General features: G+C 40.2%; 1 protein-coding gene across 6 annotated transcripts in view; it reads right to left on the bottom strand.

Annotated features, from left to right (window-relative positions):
- Window positions 1-22,254, bottom strand: part of hdac7a (histone deacetylase 7a) — an 80,364-nt gene that overhangs the window by 41,094 nt on the left and 17,016 nt on the right. For 3 of the 6 annotated variants that reach the window (XM_028012493.1, XM_028012539.1, XM_028012512.1), the window contains exons 2-3: window positions 16,848-16,913; window positions 1,645-1,705 (exon numbers count right to left, since the gene is read on the bottom strand). The gene's annotated coding sequence lies outside the window, so the exon portion shown is untranslated. Of the gene's footprint in view, window positions 1-1,644; window positions 1,706-9,451; window positions 9,536-16,847; window positions 16,914-19,457; window positions 19,665-22,254 lie in introns of those variants that run through there. The other 3 variants (XM_028012531.1, XM_028012521.1, XM_028012502.1) reach the window with 3 other exon arrangements.

Raw genomic sequence — 22,254 nt, 5'->3', positions numbered from 1 at the left:
CAACAATGTTCTTGTTATACTGGACATCTAACAAACTGATTCTCACTGTTTAGTCGGTTGACCATGGCTTATTTTAGTTTTAAGAATGCATCACACAGCCAAGAGTAAAATGTGGAATTCATTTGTTTCCCACCGTGACTCTGTTTTTCACGACAATGAAATATGGTTTTTCTGTTAGCAAGGAAAACTGTACAGCCATTCCTCAGCCAGTTAATCTGGAGTGACAGCAACCGGTGAAAACAGGGACTGCACTAGTCTGTCCGCATCATAGGTGTTCTGGAAAATTTTGGTGGTTTTGAAACTTTTTCAAACCTTGGTGGACTTTGATCCTGGCAACCATCTCGCCTACCTAAGTGAAAGTAAGACATACCCTGGAAAAATAAAAACATTCCTTGGAAATTCCCTCTTTCAGTAAAACACACTTCCAGTAAGGAGGTCTGTTAATGTTTTATATCTTACATGAAAGGAATATTTGCCAAACGTTTTTATTGGGTTTAGTTTGGTTATAAAAAGATTTGAAAACATACAAGTAAAAGTCATCATAAAAAAACTCTACAACAGTGCATAGAATACAAATGAACACTGTTCTGCAGAAAATGTCAAGATCATCATAGCAATGTTTATGAGTGATGACCTCACCATTAATGTTTCTATTAATGTTTCTCAACATACAGCGTTTATAAGTACACAACAGGCTCCACTGCATCTGAAACCCTGACTAAAACCAAATCCATTGCAGTGCTAAGCCACTCGCTGAGCATAAGTCTATTGTTTTTCCACTGCAGGAACCCTGACTCTGGTACCTAAAAACCGGTGCTATCTCTACATATTTCAAGTATTTGCTGGACCAGAGCAAAGAACCAGTTTTGCAAGGTGCAGCTTTTAGAGATGAACAGCCAAAAATGCTGCAAGTTTAAAACTTCCGACTTCCTCTAAACATTCAACTTTACACTTAATAACAGCCAGATCTTGAACTGTTGGTTTTATTATCACCAGTTACATAGTAAATGTAATTCGGAACATTAAGTAGGACAGCATTCATGAACATTATTTTAAGCTTAATTTATTGCCAGCAGCTCTTTTAATGATCACTTTCTGCTCGTAACACCATCAGCTGGTGTTACACTGGAATAGTACTGGTGGAAAAAAATAACATTTGGACCACCCAGTTTTCACACCGCACAACTGCAAAATGTTAAAACAACATTTTGCAGTTGTTTTAGCTCAAACAACTGCAAAATGTTACAACACCAACTCAAGCAGTTGTAAATAAATTCAATAATCGTGGAAATTTCATAGACATGCAAAAACACCTGAAGATCCAATCAAAGTAACAGGACTTAAGGCAGATGTAGAATTGTTAGATACAGTCTGTCAAGTTTATAAACCTGACAGACAAATCTAATGATTGGTTTATCTGAAAAAATAAATAAATAAAAATAAAATAAAATCCCCCAAAATCAAAGTTGCAGCACACCATAATCTGATCTGTTGGAAAGATGTCTTCTTTTTTCACTTTTTGTGACCAACTCACAAAAGGTGTGAATTGAAAGAGTGTGAGTAAATCTCAAGACAAGAAGAAAGGAAGGAGAAACTAAATCAGAGTAAAAATGCTTCCTTAAATGTATAGGTTTTTTTTTTTACCTTGTTTCAGTTCCTTAGTCAGTACAACAGCTGAATCCAGGAGATGATCTTCCTCTCGTATCTGAGGAGGGAGAGGAATAGATTAGGATCATATCATACAGATGTTACAAGAAGATCAAAATTACATAATATTTTTGACCAAAGTGACAGTTTTGCAAAGTGGTATCTAGTGGTATCCAGAAAGCATATGATTTTCTCTAATAAAATAAGGTCAAGTTATCAGCTCCAAATATGAAAGTGAGTGTTTTGAGGTTGACACCCCATCGAGACTCTTAGAGAAACTGATCATCCGTCTGTCTGAAACCTCCGTCATTTTGAAATTCTTTATCTGGTAGCACTTGGGTAAAAAAAAGGGTGAAAGCATAAAAAAACAAATTAAGGCAGTTTAATAACACTGTATGAATATGATGACAAGCTAACCGTTAACTGCTAAAAACCCTAAGAATAGCATCTACTTCAGTGCTACCCATGAGATTTTTTATTACATTAGCACCAATTAAATATTTCAATTTCAAGTCCTACTTAAACTGGTCTGAACAGTCCTAAAAATGATTATTTAAAGCAGAGGATGCTCAAATCTTTCTTTAGGGTCTTAAACACAAAGAGAACAGCCATTTTGGCACTATGATAGAAAAAAAGCACCAAAACAACAACATTTGAAAATATGAACTTGTCAAATGTGTCAGGAATTCTCTATGAAATCTTTATTGTATTTCTGAAAATGAAAATATATATATATATATATATATATATATATATTCAGTTTCTCTAAAAACAGTGATTAAAAACTCTTTATTTTTCACTATATTGTGCATCTTATTAGCTTGTGAAATGGAGGCATTGTTACACTCATAGAAAACAAAAGAAAGTATTAAATAATAAATAGCATTCATGACTGTCCATTTTCGTAAAAAGTTTTAATATAGTCAAGGATTTGGTATGGAGTAGGGAACCATCCATCCATCCATCCATCTTCTTCCGCTTATCCGAGGTCGGGTCGCGGGGGTAGCAGCTTCAGAAGGGAGGCCCAGACTTCCCTCTCCCCAGCCACTTCTTCTAGCTCCTCCGGGGGAATCCCGAGGCGTTCCCAGGCCAGCCGAGAGACATAGTCTCTCCAGCGTGTCCTGGGTCTTCCCCGGGGCCTCCTCCCGGTGGGACGTGCCCGGAACACCTCACCAGGGAGGCGTCCAGGAGGCATCCTGACCAGATGCCCGAGCCACCTCAACTGGCTCCTCTCGATGTGAAGGAGCAGCGGCTCTACTCTGAGTCCCTCCCGGATGACTGAGCTTCTCACCCTATCTCTAAGGGAGAGCCCAGCCACCCTACGGAGAAAACCCATTTCGGCCGCTTGTATCCGCGATCTCGTTCTTTCGGTCATGACCCAAAGCTCATGACCATAGATGAGGGTGGGAACGTAGATCGACCGGTAAATCGAGAGCTTCGCTTTTTGGCTCAGCTCTCTCTTCACCACGACGGACCGGTACAGCGCCCGCTTGACAGCAGACGCTGCGCCAATCCGCCTGTCGATCTCCCGCTCCCTTCTTCCCCCATTCGTGAACAAGATCCCGAGATACTTAAACTCCTCCACTTGGGGCAGGACACCCCCCCTGACCCGGAGAAGGCACTCTACCCTTTTCCGGCTCAAGACCATGGCCTCGGATTTGGAGGCACTGATCCCCATCCCGGCCGCTTCACACTCGGCTGCGAACCGATCCAGCGAGAGCTGCAGATCACGATCTGATGAAGCCAAAAGGACCACATCGTCTGCAAAAAGTAGAGATGAGATCCTAAGGCCACCAAATCGGATCCTCTCAACACCTTGGCTGCGCCTAGAAATTCTGTCCATGAAAGTGATGAACAGAATCGGTGACAAAGGGCAGCCCTGGCGGAGTCCAACTCTCACCGGAAACGAGTCCGACTTACTGCCGGCAATGCGGACCAGACTCTGACACTGGTCATACAGGGACCTGACAGCCCGTATCAAAGGGCCCGGTACCCCATACTCCCGGAGAACCCCCCACAGGGCTCCCCGAGGGACACGGTCGAACGCCTTCTCCAAGTCCACAAAACACATGTAGACTGGTTGGGCGAACTCCCATGCACCCTCCAGGACCCTGCTGAGGGTGTAGAGCTGGTCCAGTGTTCCACGACCAGGACGAAAACCACACTGCTCTTCCTGAATCCGAGGTTCGACTATCCGACGGACCCTCCTCTCCAGGACCCCTGAATAGACCTTGCCAGGGAGGCTTAAGAGTGTGACCCCTCTATAATTGGAGCACACCCTCCGGTCCCCCTTTTTGAACAGGGGGACCACCACCCCAGTCTGCCAGTCCAGGGGAACTGCCCCCGATGTCCATGCGATATTGCAGAGTCGCGTCAACCAACACAACCCTACAACATCCAGAGCCTTAAGGAACTCCGGGCGGATCTCATCCACCCCCGGGGCCTTGCCACCGAGGAGCTTTTTAACCACCTCGGCGACCTCGCCCCCAGAGATTGGAGAGCCCAACCCAGAGTCCCCAGACTCTGCTTCCTCAGTGGAAGGCATGTTGGTGGGATTGAGGAGGTCTTCGAAGTACTCTGCCCACCGGCCCACAACGTCCCGAGTAGAGGTCAGCAGCACACCATCCCCACTATAAACAGTGTTGGTGCTGCACCGCTTCCCCCCCCTGAGACGCCGGATGGCGGACCAGAATCGCCTCGAAGCCGTGCGGAAGTCTTTCTCCATGGCCTCTCCAAACTCCTCCCACGCCCGAGTTTTTGCCTCGCAAACCGCCCGAGCCGCATGCCGCTTCGCCCGCCGGTACCCATCAGCTGCTTCCGGAGTCCCACAGGCCAAAAAGGCTCGATAGGACTCCTTCTTCAGCCTGACGGCATCCCTCACCGAAGGTGTCCACCAACGGGTTCGAGGGTTGCCGCCGCGACAGGCACCGACAACCTTGCGGCCACAGCTCCGATCGGCCGCCTCGACAATGGAGGCACGGAACACGGTCCACTCAGACTCCATGTCCCCCACCTCCCCCGGGACGTGTTCGAAGTTTTGCCGGAGATGGGAGTTAAAGCTCCGTCTCACAGGGGATTCCGCCAGACGTTCCCAGCAGACCCTCACAACACGTTTGGGCCTGCCAGGTCTGACCGGCTTTCGCCCCCACCACCGGAGCCAACTCACCACCAGGTAGTGGTCAGTGGACAGCTCCGCACCTCTCTTCACCCGAGTGTCCAAGACATACGGCCGCAGATCCGATGAAACGATGACAAAGTCGATCATCGAACTGCGGCCTAGGGTGTCCTGGTGCCAAGTGCACATATGGACACCCTTATGCTTGAACATGGTGTTCGTTATGGACAATCCATGGCGAGCACAGAAGTCCAGCAACAGAACACCGCTCGAGTTCAGGTCGGGTGGGCCGTTCCTCCCAACCACGCCCCTCCAGGTCTCACTGTCGTTGCCCACGTGAGCGTTGAAGTCCCCCAGCAGAACAAGGGAGTCCCCAGGAGGAGCACTCTCCAGTACCCCCTCTAAGGACTCCAAAAAGGGTGGGTAATCTGAACTGTCGTTCGGCCCGTAAGCACAAACGACAGTCAGAACCCGTCCCCCCACCCGTAGGCGGAGGGATGCTACCCTCTCATTCACCGGGGTAAACCCCAACGTACAGGCGCCGAGATGGGGAGCAACAAGTATGCCCACTCCTGCCCGACGTCTCTCTCCCTGGGCAACTCCAGAGTGGAAGTATGTCCAGCCCCTCTCAAGGAGACTGGTTCCAGAACCAGAGCCATGCGTCGAGGTGAGACCGACTATTTCTAGCCGGAACCTCTCGACCTCACGCACTAGCTCCGGCTCCTTCCCCACCAGAGAGGTGACATTCCACGTCCCAAGAGCCAGTTTCTGCAACCGAGGATCGGACCGCCAGGGCCCCCTCCCTTGGCCGCCACCCATCACACAGTGCACCCGACCCCTTTGGCCCCTCCCACGGGTGGTGGGCCCATGGGAGGGGGGGCCCATGTTTCCTCTTCGGGCTGAGCCCGGCCGGGCTCCATGGGTAAAAGCCCGGCCACCAGACGCTCGCCATCGTGCCCCCCCTCCAGGCCTGGCTCCAGAGTGGGGCCCCGGTGACCCGCGTCCGGGCGAGGGAACACCAAGTCCAAGGTTTTCTTTCATCATTGGGGTCTTCGGGCTGCACTTTGTCTGGTCCCTCACCTAGGACCTGTCTGCCTTGGGTGACCCTACCAGGGGCATGAAGCCCCAGACAGCATAGCTCCTAGGATCATTGGGGCACTCAAACCCCTCCACCACGATAAGGTGGCAGCCCATGGAGGAACCACAAGCTTATTTTAAATGTAAAGGTTTGGATATTAACCCACTCTTCCTCGTAAACGAGCAGTCATCATAAGTTACAACATCCTGTTTGGTTGCATCCTAGGCACTTTAACATTCCACCAACATGCCAATAATAGATGTATTTACATAACTCACGCAGGCCTTGCTCACACACTGCATAAACAAATGGATGTCTGTCATTCTGTCATACTCCACTCAGTGTTGCAATTCAGCTAGAGCTGTAAGCCCTGAAACAACAATCATTGCAGGCATTGCTCCGTCATTCACAGAGAGAACCCCAGGTATGCAGTCCGGTTGGACAAATGGCTGCAGTTCCCAAAACCCACACGTCTAAAGAGTCTCATTCAGCATAGGTCCATAGGTCTTCTAATCAAGACCTATGGAGCAATAAACTCTGAACTCTAGATTGAAATTCCATCAAAGCATGTTAATTTGATGCTTTGATTCTGAAAATTGTCAAACAAAGAGGGAATTGATTTAATTCACCAAGATTGTTTAGAATGTAAGAACTGGTTGGAATCAGCAGAGATAACCACAACGACAAAGCAAAGATGCTTTATTTGACTGATGTCAAAGAATCAGTCAAATAAAGCTGAAATAATAATAATAAATAATAATTATCAGTCAATTACTATTGACTGATTATTATCAGTCAATAATTATAATAATCAGTTAATAATAACTGATAATTATTCTAGGAATGAGGAAAACTCAGGAACTGAGCAATACTGTTAGATACTCAGTTCTTCTTTCACTGGAATCACTGCAGACCAGAAACATGTCAGAAAAGATGATGGACCGAAGCAAAAACAATCTCTCAACTCCTGAGAGAGGTTAACCCAAACCACAGGAGCTGTTCTGGATCCTGTAAAGAGATCAATAGCTGGTAGAAACACAGGCCATAGACACAAGAAAGAAGCAAAACCACCCAGCACATCCACCAGTGTTCGTCTCAGATGATCCATATATTAATCCCAAAGTGAAAGAAAATGTTGCGGTGTTGTCAAGACCTGAAAAAATAAAGTTATATTCACAAATATTTTGTGTGGTTTTTACAATCAATATATATTAATTTACTAACTTTCTTTTTGTTGGCCTAAGTACGTTTTATGTGTACGTTTTTCATGCTATCAAACTGTTGAAGCTACTTTTACTTCTTTCATTTTTAATCTAATTAATTACTTCAAAGAAAATAACAAACATAGCTCTCTGTTCAAAATGAAGTTAGATGTTAAGATGCTGACAGGCTAACTTTAGATATAATACGTTGTATCATATTATAAACTCATGTCATGTCATATTACGGCTTTGTACAATATTGTATTACATTTTCTATTGTTTTATTTCCTTTTTGTTTTTGTTTCTTTTTTTAATCATTATGGCTAACCTACTATAGAAGTATTTGGTTAAACCAGGTAAATCAACGTTTCCTCCGGTGTATCATTTCCCTGGCAGCCCACCAGGCTTTACTTGCCCCCCTTCAGGCTAAGAGTGGTTTGTTTATTTTAAATACATGTGTGACAGTGAAGAAGGATTAAGTTAGGTTTACAGTTGATGCATTGAACTGGGCACAAGATGATGTGTCCTTGCACCTGATGTTGGCTTACATGCTATTATTTCCAAATTATGATGCACCTCAGAAAATTTGAATCTTAACATTTTTTAACACAAAAACATGGTGGGCTGCTGATGGACTGCCCTAGCGCCTCTACCACTGAGTTTAGGAGGTTTTCTAGGAGAAATCCTGCAGATACAGTAATTAGTCCAACTATTGCTGTTTTCAAGGCTTTAAACTGCAATGTATATAAAACAACTTTCATATATAGAGTGATTTTGTATGACAAAGATTTTGTATGAGTAATAAATGATGACTTGAAATAACTGATAAATAATATAGCAGCTATTTGATAGTTAAAAAGTCCCATGGAACTATTTGAATTTAAAAATGGCCACTTTATCTGACTGTCTGAGATTATTCAAAGGAGAATTCCTTAGCATGTGAAGCCAAATAGCAACAACCCAATCACGTTTGGTGGCAGGCTATAAATCAGTGACACACCAAGCGATCCCAGGCAGTGAGTTGGTACATGAAAGGTTAAGAGGTCAGGTAAACAACCAGGGGTCTGACGGTTTAAAAACAAGCAATAAAGTCCTGAAATCTACTCCAGAACTCAGAGAGGCAGGCCATGAGGGGGCTGGGAGGGTTGGTGTGCCTGGCCTCTAACAGTTGTTGTAAATTGCAGGAGTCAAGTCTGGACAAGATAGAACCTGGCTGCCTAATTTTGATCAGCGTTGAAGAGGAAATACATGATCTTGAAAAACAATTTCTGTGGACTAAATCAAAACGGTTAAAAAATGTCTTACTTAAAAGCAAAACTCTTACTATTAGTAGTAGAGTAAAAAGGAAACAAGAGTCACATTTCCATCAACGTTTGGCAAAATTAAAAAAAACTTCATCAATCTCACAAAAAAAGTGATTTTTAGCTTTTCCGATAAAGAGTTAATGCACTTGCAGCACATTAACTCTGTAGTAACTGTTTACTACAGACATACGTAGGATCGACCTCTGACAAAATCCGCTTTGTGTATCTGGTTGATGAAAACACACCTACTTCACATTTTCTTTCTTGCGACATTCTAAAAGTTCACTCAAAATTTACACGACAGTTAGATAGAAACATAGTTACTAACACTTGGGAGGACATGATTCAATTGTATTTTACACGCTGCATAAAAATCGCCACTGGCTAACTGCTAGCAAGCATCAGGGGCTTTCTAACAGTGAGTCTGGACTGCATTTGATTGTCTCCAGTTACAAATCAATATTAATCAGAGTGTTCACATCTGAACTGGATAATTTTACACTGCACTTTGAGATTTCAAAAAATCTTTATCATGCTAAAAAGCATTAGGATCCTGGTTGAATTAGACTAATTTAAAAGGAAAAGAAATGTATAGACAAGCAAAATGTGGACTGTATTTTTCTGTACAAATTATTGATTTTTTTGAAAACGCAGTCTGTGTTTTGTGAAGCTGCTATTTGCAAAAAAGAAAAGTGTTTCTGAAAAATAATGCCATAATCTTTACCCAGTTTATGAGCTGGATGTATTATTACATCCATAATATTTATAGTTCCACATTGGTGCGAATAATTATGTGCTTACACCACAACAAAGGAGATACATGCCGCTATCACTGATCCCACCATCTATGCTGGATTACCATGTGCTAATGTAAAACATTTTTAAAAAGTCAAAATAATCTAAATCCTGCATCAAGTGATTGTCCATTTCTCTAACATTCTCTCACTTCTGTTCGCTCCAACATCAAACGCATTCTCCACATTTCCCAAAACAGACAAAACCACTCAACATCAGCTCATTCAACGGGAACCCCACTCCCTCCCTTTTATCTGTTCACAAACATCTCAGTCCACCTTATCATTCCAAGTCACACAAACTTGGATACCTTTTAGCTGCACAAAGGCGGGCCAGACAAACAGATGCCAATTCAACTGCACATCTGTTGCTCAAAGCTGTTCTCACAAGCACTCTGCGACACACAAAAAGGGAAATTTATTTGACATGAACCAAATGATCTAGCAGGTTATCAAAACAGTGAGTCATGAAGACAACAGCGGAACAAAGTGTGGATGAAAGGCTGGCAGCTTAAAGAAACAACAATCTACTTAAGTTTTGCTGCTGATAAGAATGAGAGAAAACTTGTGCTAATCCTCCTGAAGCCTCTATAAGCACTAGAGGCAGAATACAGTTTGGTTTCTCTCCACAAAGTGACATAAAGCGCCCTCTCTCCAACTCCTTTTCATTTTTAAAGTGTCGGTTGTTGTATTGAGTCATGGTACAGTAAAAGTTTCTGTCTGCACAGAAAAACAATGTGAGATGGAAGTCTCTGCTTTCCAAATGAGAAGAAAGATTTTAGGACACAATATTGAAGGCATGACCTTTTCACTCTGAGATATTTTGGTGTGAGTGCAACATGTTGAGTTGGCCGCCTGCCACACCGGAACGGGTTTGGTTCCTGGTACGATTACAAAACAATTGTGAGTTGGAGCGCATGGACGAGGGAAGTGGGATTTCGTTGACAAACTTTGACATTAACCTACGTGTCTTACTTGCGCTCTTGTGAGTTTTGTGTTTTTTTAAAACTCTTTATGACTAAAACAAATAAAGAAGCTGTAACTCTATGTGGCAAAGTCTTTTTACCTTCTTTTCCATTTTAGCTATTTTTTGGTTATTTTCCTTAATCTATATCCTTTTCTTGGTAAAGGTTAACGTCTTCCAGGAAAATAAAAGGTTTTTGAATATGCACCGTCACACTCGACAGTCTGCCAGGACAACAAAGGAAGAAGAGATTAGCATTCCTGCACATAATTTGTACTCTGGTCAGGGATGACTACAGACACAGACACATGCATAGCGCGGCCAAAGGAAAAGGGAAAGACAAAAAAAGTCTTCTGTTTTGCTGAATCCACATTATATGCTTGCAAATTCAGTATTTGTTTTAAAGTACTGGACAATTGCACTACTGGGGTAAGATATTTGTATAAAATTAGTTCAAGGGCTTAAAAACAAACCAACACTTGATACACTCAAAACGTCTTGAGTTTAAGCTAAAGCAACTAAATGAACCCTAAGAGACACAATATTCATAGAGAAAAATATGACATAAAGATTACACCATTAAACCCCTTATAAAAGTGTATAATTTGACGTGCAGTGACTATCTACTCCATGTTTCTTATTGTGTCATACTCCCACAAGGGTCCTTAAGATGTAATGTGGAGCAAAGTCGTAAAATGTGTCTCAAAGGAGGATCACAAAATGACTGAATTACTGCAAACAATTATTATTAACACAATGAAGGTACTTTGATGCTGGTAGCAAGTAGTTTATCTTGCAGTTCAGCTTCTATGTTGTTTAAGGTTGAAGAAGAAGAGGAAGTACAGAATGTTCTTATGATGCTGGTTGTCAGGAAGAGGAGGAAGAAAACACACCTCTGTTGATATCATGTAGAGCAAATATTAGGTTTTTATACATTTTTAGTTTAAATTAGTCATTTATTTGGAACACTATAAAACATGAGCCATAATAGCAGATTAATAGGACACTGGCAGAGCCTTTAAAATGTCCAGAGATGGACCGAATCTCAAAGCAAAGAGCAAAAAAAGACATGCTGATGAAAGAAGCAGAAATTTTAAGATCCCAGAACAAAATATCTTATTTTTAACATGTTGCTATTGTTTAAATGTTGCTCTCAAAGATGAACATGTAGTTAGTCACACAGCAAAGAGAAGCCAGACATTAAAAATTAGCCAGGCATTTCTCTAATGTATACATTTCTGCACAATCAGAATGAAAGTACTTAACATATAATGCTCCATCACTGGCACTAACATAATGTCCCACACTAAGAAGTCCCAGTAAATAAACATGAATTGTGTTGCAGTTGTCCAACCGAGCCTGAAGCTGCAAGCCTGAGTTGAGACAATCCATCACTCACATGCACACACTCGCAGTCACATGTAAATTCAGGAGTCTGGCCGGATGAAAGGAGATCCTGTTACATCCGAGCCCACAGCAAGCCATCCGATCCGAGGTCAGTGTCATCCACCTCGCTGATCTGGAGTGAATGTGAGCTGAATCATTATTCTGTCCCGCGCTTTAGGCCAGACAATATCAGGATACAATGAGGGCTCTACTTTGGAAAACTTGTGACTAAGGCCAGACTGGTATGTGAGCAGCACTGGTCTCTACAGAGTCAGGTAACGGATTTTTGTCTCATCTGTGAACAAGATGAGAAGCATTCCTAGAATGCAAAAGTGAGTAAAAACATACAACAGGGGCTGAATAATAGGCATCAGTTGCTACTGTACTCAGTTTACAAGACTTTGGGTTTATTCCCCAATGTCATTTAAAGAGCAATTTCTTGAAGCTAAAAAAAATATATATTTTTTTTTATCCAAAGAAGAAGAATGGTGGGACTGAGGTTGAAATTAAAAGGTTATTCCCCCCACCACCCACAACCCTCACAAACACCAAATGCCACAAAAATAAATCCCTGGCAAAAATAATCCCATCGACTTGAGTGAATTTCAAACGGATCAAGTGCGTCGACATGCATGTGCTTGTGAAAAAGGCAGAGAAAGACAAAAGGGGAAGGGGGCAGCGGGGCGTGTTGAGGGGGATCCAGACGGTGGATGGAGGCCAGTAACAGAACAGATTCCCAGCTGACCACAGCAAGAAGCTGTCAGCTCAAAGCTTAATGCCACATAAATTGATTTGACACACTAATAAAATCTTACAGACAGGGTTACCTCAGGTCACACCGCATGCACTTAGTCTCCTTATCCCATTTACACCACAATACAGCTAATATGTTCAGCACACACACCGAAGAGAAATAAAACTATTAGATGACTCCATACACACACACACACACCCCAGCACGCCCACCCCCGCACACACACACACATACACAGTCTTGTGGGGCCCCACTGAGAGTATTATATAACATTAACCCTGACATATCAAGTGATTTCATGCACCTAGAGGCAGGACAATTGAGCCATTTGTTCAGCAGGGCAAAAATAGCCACCCCCCTCTTCAACGCCGTCTACTATTACTAGCATTACTACCACAATTGTGGCGCAGCTTGACTGTGCACTGCAGCTCAGCTTTAAGAGTCCCCATGGTTAAATATTACTTTAATGCCTCTGCAGAAGCTGATGTGGCCATTAAATCAGAACGATGAAGCCAATCAATTTTTGGGTGGAAACTACCATGACTTAATGACGTTATCCTATTAAGTACGGGGGTACCCTCCAAAAAAAAAAAAAAAAAAAACGCGACAAAAAAACACTTTTCGCAGGGTAAATTTGAGAAAGTACAATTAAGTGCTAATCGAACCACTGACCCCCAGCTCCCAGAATATACCATAGTGATATATTAGCTGTTCACTGAAAGGCCGTCAAGCCTGTTGATTTAAAGTTAAAGTGTGGTCAGGTTACTTATTTTAAAAGAACACAGAATGAAAAAAAGATTAACAGAACTTTCTTTTGTTTTCACCAAGCTTTTTATGTTCTACTTAAAGGGATGATTAGTATATTTGAAATGGGGTTTTGTGAAGTCTTTATGGGTTACCAGAGTATAAACTGGAGGGGGAAAAGTGTTCAGAGTGCTCTTTGTTTGGAGAATCGGACTGAAACTCCATTGGTCGAAGGTGATTCAGCAATCTAAAACTTTCATTGCACCTTCAAGAACTTGCTAAATTCAGAGTTATATTTATTCAGTATCTGACTTCTACAACTCTAGATTACAGGGTCCGTGAGCCATGTTGGAAACACAGACGTCTTCAACTAAAAAAAAAAAAACTGTGTACTGTCAGTAATCAGCAAATTGGAAATCATATTGACTTTCCTAAAAAAAAAACATTTAGAAGATATTGAAACTGTGTAGTTATGGATGATTACTGACCAACTTAAAGACTGAGATTACCCTACTTTGTACAATGTCTTTAAATAACCTTTTTTGACATTTTTAATCATTCTTTCTCTTTCTTTTTCATGATTGCAGTGTGAGGCTTGTAAATAACTCTTCCTCCTTTGGCTCTACAATGTAGCAGGAACAAGAACCAGCAGCTGACCAAAGTATTTGGAAACCACAACCAGGAGATACGTGATCTCAACTGCAGCTATTACAATCGACCCTGTTGTTATCTGTCCCTGAAGCTTTTCATACTCTGGTTTTGTGAACCAAAAGGGAAGAAAAAAGGGAATACATTTAAAAAAAGGAAAAGGGACAAAGAAAAAGGGAAAAAAAACATTTAAAACAAAGAGTTCAAGATTACTTTGTATTTTACTGTGGAGAGCTTATATTAAAGATTTTAGGGATTTTTCCAACAGTATGTTAAAAAAATATTTATATATTTGAAAGGTCTGCAATGGTACAAAATCTACAAGACTACGTATGTGGCATAAAAGTCTAATTAGTTGTTCAAACTATGTTGTTCAGAAACTGGAGATTTGAATAATCAATCGTAGCTGTTGAGTTCACAGACACAGAGCTACAACTACAAAATAACAATTTGCAGAAAATCTGCTGTCTTACTGAAGGGATGCTAAAGGCAATGCAGGCTAAATTTCCTTAATATAACACTTAATGTGAAATACATCCATCACACATCATTTGTGTCTTCAGTCAGACTCAATAAATTAAAATATGCACTCAGATGAGGCTCGTTTGGTAAATTAAAAGTACATTTTGGAAATAAAAACCTTCAAACAGATATTAAACATACTTTTCATTAGGCCCATATTCCTTGATTAAAAATTATTTCTTTATTACTGTAATATTCTATTCATCATATTAAGTGTATTATTCCAATGTAATATACTAATCCTAAATGTTGTTTTTTGTTAGCAAACAGAAAATCATCATAACTAACAAAAACTTGAATTGAGTTATTGAAACAAATTAACTAAACATTTTATTGCACTCTTCAATAATATTCATATTCATGAAATATGACAGCATGTTTCTAAAAAAAAAGAAAAAGGAAATGGACAACAGCATTTTAAAATCCACCATGTCTGGCACTTAAGATTTAGCAAAGGCGTCTGAAAAGCTCTGCATCAACTAAATAGACCTTTAGTTCTTTTTCAGGCACGGAAAAAGTAAAGACCAGCGTTCCTTCAGAGGAACTAAGACATTGTGGTACAAACAGGATGTTCTCCTGGTAATCTGAAAGTATTTGGATGCAGTCTGTCAGATTAGAACAGTTCTCTAAGCCTTAGCAATTAGTAAAATGGTGGTTTCTCATGTTGAACACGTCTAGACTCACACTGCTTCCACATTCAACTGCTTACAGCCACAATGGTCTAAAACCTCACAGGTAGATGTGACTGTGTGCTTTTGTTAACATAGAGAAGAGAAATAAATATTTTAAAAAACAAGACAAAGGCAAAAAAGGTCCCTGTGTCCGTTGCCCTGCATGGACAACATACATGTAACCAGACTCTACAGCCATGCCATGACCTCACCGGGTTTTTCCACAGACACACACACGCACACACACACGCCCACACACACAGAGTGGGTCCTGGGTTAGTGTACAGTCAGCGGAGCCTGGCACAGTGAGAGCCAGCTTCAATTCAGGGACATGTATTGTAATCCTACACAGTGTGATCACACAGGCGTGCTTCACAGAAAAGAAAACTAATCTAAAGTAAAAAGCAGGGACACAAAGAAACAACCGGGTGACTTGTTTCTTCATGGGTGGAGCGTTGGATCAAATTTTTGATCCACTGATCTGAGGTGAAGTGAAAAACAGTGAAGTCAACTCCATTCCAAGTTGCTGCACTGCCTCTAGAATCCCTGAGTCCGAGGAGGAAGCATGGAGGAAATATTTGCCATGGGGAAAAAGAGGAGCTGCTGTCATGGCAGGAAAATTTGATGATTATCATCTTAGTATCATATTCTGTTGTAGAACTAGGTGTCTCTTGAGATAAAAGATATCACAGGTTCACACCATGTTATACCAGTGGGAAGTCCTGAATTGTTCAATGTCTAACATCCAGAAGCTAAAAAATGGGGGAACTGCTTTGTAGGAAAATGGTTCATAATCTTTTTCTAACTAAGACCATTTTAGAAAACACTAAAGTTTCTAAGCGATATCATACTGACAGACATTTGGAAACAGTGGTACAACAGGATTTGAACCTTTTTTCTTTATTGGTGCTAGATGTCTATTTGAAGAGACCAATTTTCTGTTTCATTTTTCACAAAATTTGAAATTTCCAAGTTATAAGTTTAAAACTAAATTTCTCTCCAACCCTAGACTCAAAATCCAATATGACTGCTTTGTGTTTAAAACAAGGTGAGAGCTGAAGTGATAACAATTTATTTGCGTTTTTTGTATCCTATTAAACCTACAAACATCTTGGGACCGAAAGTGTTTCTTCATTACTTAAATGAATAAAATACAAAGAAAAACAATGCAGTTAACTTTTAATGCTCATGGTAATTAGCTTGTCACTTAGAATATCAATTAGCATGTTTATCCAAGTTTAAAATTAAAAGACAGTGAAACTATCTTAAATGTAATTCTCAGATCAATATTCCCCCTGATTAAGGGGTCACTTATTCTTGGGGGTGTTTTCTGGTGGTGAAGGTTAGGGTTGGTCTTATGCTTTATGTAAGGTACACAGGAACATTGTCAGGATTTATTTGTGCACAGACAACTTAACACAATAATAAATCTGAAGTAAGAAAACCTGGAAAAGAAACCTCAAAATTGTAAAGCTACATTGTACATGTCCACTGAGACAATTAAAACTCAACCTTTTAAACTAAAAGCAGCTTCAAACTTTCTAATTTGTTATGTGTTATATTTAACTTCAAACTTAAATATAACTTTCACACCTACATTTTTAAGTGTCTGAGACCTGAACAACATGACCTGTGGTAAAACCCACACATCAACCAAAATGACAGAAGATCCTACTTAGCAAACTGCATCTTTCCAACTAGGCCAACACCTGTTCTGAACTTTTTATAGCACGACTTACAGAAGCATGAAGTTTAGATCATGTTGGAAAAACTGCTGTCACCCAAACGATGTAATGCTTGTGTACACGCCTCAAAATAAAAACACTGTTAAAGATGACAAGATGTCCCGAGGGCCTGACTGCAGACTGGCAGCATTTTTCCACATTAAGGTTCCACCGCTGAGGGCTGTGGCCTACCTTTCTTTGACTTACGGAGAATTTTAACACTTCGCAACACAGCTACTTATTAGGTTAGAGTCTGCATTTAGTACATTGTCCTTTAAAGGTTAAAAGTCCAACCTGTCACTGTGGTGAAGTATGGTGTCCAGTTTGTTTCTACGGTCTTCCCAGGGGGCCTGAATCCATCTGAAAATAAAAGAAGAGAAATAAAGTGTGAGAACAGCAGCATCCTTCCTTCAACTCGTTACAAGCAAAGAAAGTCTGACAAAATGTGACCATGTAAAGATCTGGCAACACCCCAATATTTCTCATCAAAGTGAAATCTGTCTTTCTAAGCAACATCTAGTTGCTTTTATTATGCAACTTTGCCGAAAGCAATCACTATGATCTCCAGGTGTGACTTGTTGGCTTTCACATGAAGAATAAAAGTAAGTAGTTCTTGAGTTGCTGTGTTGACAAAATCCATTACTAAACACTTCTTGCCTGGCAGAAGAACAAAGCTTGATTACGAGAGGACAAAGGGAACCTCTGTAATTTTTGAATTGTTGAATTCTTAGAGACTAAAGTTAGCATTTGCTTTATAGCTTTCTGTCACCACAAAACTAAGTGGCTAATTTAGATGTTTAATAAGGCAAGACTTGGCTTGAGATGGTTACTGGTGGTTTCCAAAGCATCATGATTTTCTGTCCTCCAGAGCTATACATAGTTAAAAGTCTTTTTCATTAAAACGAGAAAAAGTGCCAGAGTGAAGAAAGAGACTCTTACTTGTTGATTAGCTGGCTAAAGGGAGGATACTGCACTTTCTCTTTCTAAGAAGGAAAAAACATCAACACGTGTATTTCTAGTAGCCTAAAGCATGGACAGTGATGATATCCACCCTCTCAGTAAAGGTAACACTGTTGTCTGTTCAGCAGGATGTACCTGAGCAAATCACCTGACTATTTTAGCAAACAAAAGATTGCTTGTATGAAGAGTAAAACAACAAAAAGTTACAATATTCATTTCAAACAAGCACATCAAAACTATAGGGGGTGATTTTTTTTCTGCATTTTTACTTTATGCCTCAAAATAACAACAAATACATTTTATGGACAAGAGATTGTAAAACTATATATATATATAAATAATTGCTATATATTGTGCCTTATTTCAAAACACTTTTATGTTGCTCTGATGTTTTGGTTGTGTTAATACATTTAATAAAATAAAAGTGTGGTATTTTTTTCTCAATGTTATCATGCAGGATTTCACAGTACTAGGCTGGGCCAATCTGCACTACATTTGATAAACTCTTAGCCTGGTAAAAACCAGACCGTGTTCTACTTCACGTTGTCCAGAAGGTCTGAGCTCTGGGCTACCCAGAAACAACTGTTTTCTGGATGCATGGACTGTGTTGACATTTTAAATGTTATGTAATTAGCCAGTTCAACGTTATGCAGCTTATCGGAATCTGCCTGCACTGTAAACAGCCATCCTCCTCTTCAAAGAGAGAAGCTCGATCCGAATGAGGCAGCTGTTAATGTTAGTACAATATCTGGCAGAGTGACCAACACACACTGAATGGCTTTGTTCACCTCCTCTGCTGCTATTGTTCAAACTACAGGCAGACTACAATTCTAAAACAGCACAGGTATTCGGCATCATCATTCACAACTTCTTCTGTTTGCTGATTGGCCCAGAAATTCTACTTGAGGGAATCAAAGTGAATGGGAGAAAACCCAGACTGTGATGTGCCTGAGATATGAATCAGGTGGAATAGTGCAGGAAGGCGATGGCCAGGCTAACAAAATGTTGCTCAGAATCTAAAATGCTAAGATTGATCAAACCTCACTGGGATAATATTTTAGTTAATGGAAATTTCAACACAATAGATTTATGAAACTTTTATTATATTTCTAAAAATACACACACATAGAGACAAATACACAAATATAATTTTCAATGATTTTTTTGTAGCATTACAGCACATTATGGTGTAACTTCTGGTCTGAGCTGAACGTATAGTTACTCCACAGCTCTAAGTGATCTAGGGTTTGTTTTGCACAATGGGAGATTCTATAATGTTAGGGCATGTGCAGCTGGGCACAGTGAGCTGCTCTTGCGATGCACAGTTCTGATATTTGGCCCAGATCTGGATGAAAACCACATACGGATCCTATAAAATGAGCGCACACTGCACCTGCATCTCCGAAACGCTAAGATCCTCCCTGTTGGACGAGTTGCTGCAAGGCTAAAGACTTAAACAAACTTCAAACTGAAAAAACACTTAAGATAATGATGTAAAGGCAAATAGCTAAGTTCAAAGTTTATTTATATGTTTTTATACATAAAGGAAAGCAAAAGTTCTAGCATATCCTCAGTGATTTACGCTGTCTCAACGGCACTTTTGCGTAAAAGTGCCTTTTTTTCTGTCACTATTTAAACTCTGCTACTATTTGCATGATCCCCCATTGGGAATCTTACTGTAATAAAGGGATCGAGTGACCTGTGTACCAAGTTGAACCAAAAGCAACATGTTGCATTACCTTGAGAAGGTAGAGAGCTCAGAAAAAGCAGTTAATTAGTGGAAATCGTTGCGCTTCGCCGTGCGCTCATAAACAATAAAAACAAAGCAAAAAACCAGCGGAGGCAGCGACAAAACCTCATCTACTTTTACAGGCACAACAGCAGATCTGTGACACTCTAAAAACACAGTTCTCATCAGAGCGTTAAACCGGAGTTGCCTCCTACCTTGTGCGTAAAAAAGCAGAAACAAGCCACTTGATGGAAGTCCACACACTATGGAAATAATCCTGTACAAATGTCGAGTCAGTTGTAGAGCCAAAACGCAAGTCCGTTTACATCCGGGGGAAGCGTTAGTAATCTAAGGCGAAGTGATGGAGAGATCAGCTGGTGTCGGTGGAGTCGGCAGCATAAGAGGAACTGAAAGGGGGACTTAACTGAGACAAGTTGCGGAGAAGAAAGTCCGGCCCCTCCAGGGCTGCTCCCTCCCCTCCCCTGCGCAGCGCGACGCTCTCCAGTTGACAGAAATAGCAGGCGAGGCGGGCCCCACCAAAAATAGCCTCGACTTCACACACAGGACTTTAAAGACTATTGTTTTCCCCTGCGCGCACTTGTGGGCCCCGAACAGTGGCTGAGAGACTGGACTCCACGGCACTTCTGTGCTCACAGAATGTGAGGTGGGACTTTAGTGACCCCAACCCTGTAGCTCCATCTGCTGACGAAAACTTTTAAACATCTTCTTTAAATGTCCACCAGAAAGTTGGGGACTGCTACAAATCTTAGGGTGGAGCACCGAAGACAAAAGCAAGAAAAGATGTTTTCCGATGTCAAAATTTGATATTTGGGTCCAATCAATGTTCAGAAACAAACAAAAAACGCCCTAATAGTTAATATTTTCTAGAAACAACAGAATCCCCCAAATATTTTTACTCCTGGCAAGTTTAAATTTCTTTGGGTGTCGCCATGGCACCCCGGTCAGATCCAAATTCATTTTGATCATAAATGTTTGGTGATGAACTTTCTGGTTAAAAGATCTCCTTGCCATCACCCTAATGTTTAGTGTATAGATCATTTTGGCTGATTTGGCTAACATCAAATCAGCTGATTAACAAAGTTACTTTTGGCTCCATTAAAATTTAGTATTTTAAAATACAGCAACGCTCCAAATTTCTAAACCAAAGCTCAAAAAGAGACAGAATGTTGGACAGCATATTTAATACAAAAAGACAAAAGTAATTAAACTTTTAAAACAGGTTTTGTACATTAGATAAAAGATAGATAGATAGATAGATGTTTTTCTCTGATTATGCCTCAGATATAAAAATGTTTACACTACTGTTTGCTGACATATTACTTTAAAGTTTTTTATTAACTGAATTCATTTGTTTTGCCTATATAATTGTCAAAAACTACAAACAAAAAACTGAACAAGCTTCTGTGCTCGCTAAAGATGCAGTAGGTAAAAACATTCTCTGCAAAATAGACCCATAAAGGTCTGCAAATAACATCTCAGGAAACTTAACACATATTTAACCTCATTTGGCTTCCTTTTATATTTTTGACTTCCTGCCAGTAATGACTGTAGCCGAGAGCTTTAATCAGAAGTGGGTCAAAATTGTAGGTTATTATAGAAGATAAAAAAGAATACACCGGATTCTCGCTCTCAATATTGTAACTTAATTTTTAAGTTCTAGAAGAAGGTCAATTTTAAAATCTAATGTAATGACTTGCTTTTTTGTAATGATACAACATATATACATATAACAGAGCAATTAAATATTGCTTTATTATTGTTTTTCTTTTTTATGTGATGTGACTTTATATCTTAGTGTGGGTTGCATTAATTTCACTGTATAATTGCATATGATTGGAAAAAAATCTCAACGTTAATAAATTGAATGAATTTGTTTTTTCAAATATGTGTATCAAAAAACATATATACAAAGTTAAAACATTGATTACTATAACTGAAATAATCAATGTTACACCGTATTTCAGCAGCTGTGGGTATAATTGTTGTTTGTTTTAAATATTAGTTAAATTACATAATCGGATACATGTTTGACTATGTATTGTAAAGCCATGATCTTTTCACTCCTGCTCATATCGCATCAGAATCTCTGCTTTACGCTTATGACTTAGTTACAATTATTTTTACTGAATCATCACCAATAGCAGATGCAGAAAGGTGAAGCAAAAAGGTCTTCCAATCTACAAGAGGACTGAACTTCTGTATTCTTTAGTCATATTTTATGCTGACCATTCATAGCATTCATTTATACCATATTCATTCATTCACATACCAAAATGCTGCTTGCCCAAAGACAACCTAACAACCTTTTTCTTTTCCCTATTATGGCTCCAAAATTTCTCAGAACTAAACAAAACATGCAGCATTACATTGTTTAGGGTAAAAACTGCACCTAATTTGCTCATGTGGTCAGATTAAAGCGTAATCTGTACAGTACTGAAGTTAATACAGGGCTGTGGTGAAACTAAACCCACCAGAGTACCATAACTCTGTTGGACGGATAATCTGTGGAGAAAAACATAATGAAGGTTTGTAGGAACCAGTACTGTAAAAAAAATGTCCAATAATGTCATAAGTTGGGTCTCCATAAATGTATTAAAGCCAATAATATCAATTGTCTTGAAAGCGAATGACAATAAAGATTTGCTAATTTAATAATAATAATGATGATGATGATGAGGTTAAAATTTGTTGACAATGTAACTACAGTATAAGCAGGACTGTATGTCCTAGAATTTTTTCTCTTTTTTAACAGTTTACTGATCAAAAACAGGAATAGTGATTGTCATAATTATAATTGCAGAGATGTTTACTCGGGCCCCACCATGTTTCCTTAATTATGGCTGTATGAGCCAATTCTTTTTTTTTAATAGTTCTTCCACAGCATTTTTATTTAGAGTATTGTTTTGTTTGCTTAGATAACCAAGCCTATGAGTTCGCTTAAATCACATAAATCAAATAATTTTTGCTCAGTAAATTTGGTAATTAAATTAT

Source organism: Xiphophorus couchianus, chromosome 1 (genome assembly GCF_001444195.1).
Source record: "Xiphophorus couchianus chromosome 1, X_couchianus-1.0, whole genome shotgun sequence".
In the NCBI taxonomy this organism is placed as follows: domain Eukaryota; kingdom Metazoa; phylum Chordata; class Actinopteri; order Cyprinodontiformes; family Poeciliidae; genus Xiphophorus; species Xiphophorus couchianus.
Note: the sequence above shows the minus strand (reverse complement) of the source record. Positions and strands in the feature narration are given on the sequence as shown.